Raw genomic sequence first — 5,370 nt, forward strand, 5'->3', positions numbered from 1 at the left:
GTAATTAATCTCAGTGCAAGTGTTGCAGAAGCTTTGGAAGCCTTGACACTTCACAGACTTATTGATACACAGCAATTACAAAAATGTGTGTAATTATGCTACATTGGTATTTATTTGTATTGTGTGTCTTATGAGACTTCATTTGAGCTTTCTTATGGACTACTGTGATTTTCCTGCAGCTGTTAATATTTGTTTATTAATTGCTTGGCCATCTGGGTGGCAACGAAGAAAACACTAAGCTACACCTGCAGACCTAGCTAGGGATTGTGTCTTTGCTGTTGTACAGGCTGGTATGCAGAGACGAAGGAAACAGCTTGCCAACTGTCCCAGAAGAGGCACAAGATATTTGGACTTTGACATGAGCCATAGCACACTTAGGGAATTGCTAATCTCCACACTGGGAGGAGAAAAGGGAAAAAAACTTTCACTGCAGTCTCATCAGTTATGTGGTGGCTTCAACTGCTGACCTTTTATCAGATGGATTAGTTTTGGAAAGTTTGTTCCAGTAAAGTTGGAGAAGAGAAATGGGCCATATATGTTTTAATCTGGCTGATCAAAATGGTTTGTCTCGCTACGGTGCTGGGAACTGTATGTTAGGGTCATGCTTTATGTGATTAAGATATATTTTAAGTTACTTTAAGCAGAAACTTTAAGCATTACTTTAAGCAGAAAATATCACAGTTGGGGTGAAACTGCCTCACAGAAGCTGTTTGTGTCTATTAAATCAAGATGTAAGAAAAACAATTCATAACATAATGGTATTATTTTTGAGTCAAGAGGATTGATGGAGTTGTTGTTCAATACTCAAGAGTTACATTACAGGCACTGAACTCACCTTTAGTGTAAAAACTCCTCACACTCAAATCCCCTGGTAACGATATTCACATATACATTGCTGTAGTGTGAACTGCATGACAAGAAGATAAGATCACCTCCTGAGTGCAGATCTGCAAGTATGCAGTTCAAAAATGATTTTTTGAACATCTAACTCTGAATGTCTCTGTTCAACCAAAACCATATGTCCTCCATGCACTGAATTGCTGCTGTTTCTGTTTCATTGTTAAGTTTTAGTATCATTCGGTTTAAATAACTGAGCAGAACATATTAAGCTAGTCGAGTTGAGCTGTCCTCTTGGGTTAGTTTCACTGGGACCAACAGCAAATGACTGTAGATGAAGTTCATAAGTTCACTACCTATTGGAAAATAGAGGATTTGTGTGATTTGAAAAGCTGCCATTTCAGTTTATGCTTCACTTGGCCAGGAAAACTAAATAAAAGACCTGGAGCTTAAAGTGTGGATTGACCTTTACTAGCAAGATAGTAGCAGCTAAAGGATAGTTACAGAGCCTCCTGCATTTTATTAAATGTAAGTGAATTATACTTCAAATAATCATACTTGATTATTTGAATGATCAAGTGCCTTGTAGTTATATCTCACAGGAAAATGAAGCACTGACACACAGCTGAGCACTGACAAGGAAGTAAATTTGTTCCATATGCACATGGAAGAAATCAATTCTTTTGTATCTGAGGATCTTTTACTTATTTTGTCAGTGTGCGTCCATTTAGTCTGAGAGCTGGAATTGCTGATCTTGGCTACACACACTGACACTGCATCTTTCTTGGATTAAAGAATGTAAACCCTTACAGAACTGCATGTTTCACATTTTCCTACAAACACAGACAAGTACATCAATATGCATGCTGACAGATACATACTCTAATCACTCTAATCACATACAGTTTATTTTCTTAGCTTAGAGTGTTGTTGCGTCAAACAAATTCACTCATTCATTCAAGAATGTGTTTTTAATTCAATAAGCTACTAACTAATTAGGACTATTTCTAGACCGACATGTAGATATACACATACACACACAATTGTATGAACTTAATCTGCTCTTAAAACCTCTTTCCAGATGCCAGACGCAGAATGTGAGAGAGGGAACACTCAACTCAGACCAGAGTGTGCTCACACATCGAAAGGCTTACTTGCATTCAGCCAAACTATACAATGGGCAAGAGACATAAGTGAAGCAGGTTTCAACACAGTGTGGTTATTTGGTGTGTAAAACCTAAAAAAATGGACTATTTAGAACCAACAGACCATCATTTCAGAGTCAGTATGATCCTTGAAAACAGTTTCTGACCAGGTGCACTCCTTCACAGGCAGTTAATAGTTTAAACTGGATACTTCCAGAATGTGTGTCATGTCAAGAGATGAAACTATATCATCCAGCAGGTTCCAGAAATGTGACAGTAACTTTACTAAAATGTCATACCCACGTCTAACAGTGAGCCAAAGGCATTTCAGCATCTGAATTCACAACAGGGGTGTTGCTAGGCATAAGCTCTACTGGGGCACAGGCCCCCCCCACCCCCCGCCCTTCCAAGACAATGGTAAGGGAAACACTGCTGTTGTTGCGCGTCACATTACCAGACATCAAACTGTGCTCAGTGTGCGCACCGACACAGTTGAGCTATAGCTTCTATTTGGTCAACACACTCTTCCTACACATTTAGTAGAATTACATCTATTCTTTTCCCGTCAGTATGCCGTAATTATCTGAATTAATGCAATGATAAATATTCATTGTTGTTGAGAATTAATCCTGGCATTTATACTGGGGCACGTAGCCCAGTAAAAGGGGTCTGGTGACGCCTCTGATTCATACCTCAAAGAATGCAGGCCTTTCTGGAATTAAAGGGTTCCTAACAATTAAAGATTTGGTGCATCTTCTGAATGTAATAGATGACAGCATGGATGCATTCGAATGAAAGCACAGGTGGAGATGTTTGTGTCTTGAACACCATCTCATCCTACACATTTTATCAGTACTATATCCATATCCCTGAACAAGCCTGATACAGACATACCAACAGTGTTTCTTCTAAAAGACCACAGTTGACTTTTGACCTGATGCAGAGCTCAATCAGTGCATCATTGGACAAAATCATCCATGAGCAGATAATATTATATGTGAGTAGAGTGTATGAAGAGCAGTGCCACTGCTGCCGTTCTATAAGAGCAGCCCCTGTAGGAGCTGAATTGGCTCATCCTGGTTGGCTTAGCATGCAAATTTAGATGTTCAAGGTTCACTGGCTACAGCCTCTAGAGCCCCATTAGAGGGTGAAGCCTGTGTGAAGAGAACTGTTTATGCCTTTTAGATGAACCAAGCTCAAGGCTGAAATATACAGTTTTCACTGCAGGGGTATTTTACAAGCCTTGCCCTACAGATAAGTTTTCTACAACTAACCTAAACCAACTCACTTTAGGCTTTATCCTCAACAGAAGTCCTGAATCATGAAGAAGCAGGGAGTCAACGAAACAAATTCATTTCACTAAAACACAAAATAAAATCTGAGTTTCAAATGTTTTCTTTCTCTTTTAGGAAATTCTTACAGGTCTTCTCCGTGCTTGAAGCTTTACACCTCCTCATCTACGTAATCCCCATGTGCCTGCTTCGCCATCACACCTGACTACGTCCTCCTTGTTGCTAGCAACTCCCTCCACAATACTTGCCACCCACACCACAAATGCTTTCAAGCCCTCTCCAGATGAACGCTCCTCTCTTCTCTCATCCCACACCCTTATACACCTCACAGGTTCTTGGTGTATGAATGTTTTAAGAAAAGCCCCTTGGCCATGGGCTCTGGTCCAATGATGCTGTGAAATTGTTTCACTTAAAAGTCTGTTAGCACCTCAGTGCCAAGCACAAGTCAGTGTCTGTCTGTGTTTGTGTGTGACAGGGGAAGGCTGATACTAGGCAGGACACCCTGACGGAGCTGTCCAGGATAAATTGGAGCACTAATGCAGCAGGGAGACAGTTTAAGAGAGAGAAATTCTGCCTGCCAACATCCCTGCCAACTTGCAGATGAGCGCTCATGACTGAGGATTTGCCTTGGCTGAGATAAGCAGGGAGCTCACAGAAAGCAGACGGGCGAAATAGAGGGGAAAGTAAGGGTAGGCACTGAGGGACAGGGAGAGAGGAAACAAAGACGTGAAGACGGGAAAGAGATTAAAGAAAAAGAAGAGACTCGAGGTGTGAATGAAAACTATGGAGGGGAATTAGGTCTGGTTAAGAGCCCAGAAGATTAGGATGAATAAACCCCCCAAATGCTACAGAGAACTGAGGAATAAAGACAGAAGGAGAGACAGACAGAAACAGACAGCAGGAAATACAGAGCGATAAAGTTATAAAGAGCTACTGTGACAGTCAGTCATGTGAGGAGAGATACTCAGCTCACCCAGATAAAGTAAAACCCTGTCATTTCTGATTTTACCATACATGTTTGTGTGAGAAACATAATCCATATTGTCCTGTTGTCAGGTTCTGATGTGGTTAAAAGCAAAAAATGTAAAGATTAAAGCAGCAGTAGACAGTGTGAAATTACTCCTGTGGTAGCTTTTTGTTGAGTGCTTTCTCACTAAACTTGCCTCCTTAAAAAGAGCTAATATTACTGAGGAGTCAATCTTTCCTTCACTTATTTTTTCAACATCTGGACATATTTTTACCGCTGTTCTTATAAAATACTTCATCACATGAACATATTTTATCATCCAATCTTGTGTTTTTTCTTGTGTTCTTCAATGATTTATTAATGTTTTCTTGCTTTTTCTATTATGTTATTTATTGACAAAGTAAAGGATAATTCAGTTTATTTCTGTAGTTTTGGCCATTGTTTCTCTTAGATATTAAACATTGCACTCACCAAATGAATTGCCATTATCAGGGAATACTCGACATTGCTAAAAATAAGTCAAATAAAGCAAGAAGCACAAGCAGTCAAACAATCTGACAAGTTTTAAACATACAACTAGGTTAGCCAAAGTTATTTGGAAGAGAAAACAAAGCCGATCAGTAAAATTATTCTCCATACTACTGTCCCATTACTACTACTTTCCAGAGTGAACATCCGTGCATAGTGTGCACACAATTTTCTCGTACAATGACAGATTATAACTGACACTTCGGATGTGCTCAACCTCAGTTTCAGCTCTAAATAAAGTGTTTTATATACAGTAATCTGGCTAAGCTGTTGGCCTATTTACAACTCGTCTCAACATCTGACTGCTTGTTTCTAGCCGTGCCAGACTTCTGGAGTAGTGATGATGCTGTGTTTCCAGATCTTGGCACATTACTTTGGTGAGCGCATAATGATAGCCAAAGCTAGAAAAATATGACTCAAGTTGTAATGAACTTGAATTAGCCCTTAAAATCTTGAATATATTTGCTTGAACAGTGATATAGGGCCATCATGGTCATCTTTGCTTGGATAATGTTGACTGTAAAAAGTAAAATCAATACAGTGTTATGGTTGACATCCTCCAAAATCTTTGCTGTATTTCACTGTCAACCCTTGGAGAGAT

Source organism: Lates calcarifer, unplaced genomic scaffold (genome assembly GCF_001640805.2).
Source record: "Lates calcarifer isolate ASB-BC8 unplaced genomic scaffold, TLL_Latcal_v3 scaffold_87_188, whole genome shotgun sequence".
In the NCBI taxonomy this organism is placed as follows: domain Eukaryota; kingdom Metazoa; phylum Chordata; class Actinopteri; family Centropomidae; genus Lates; species Lates calcarifer.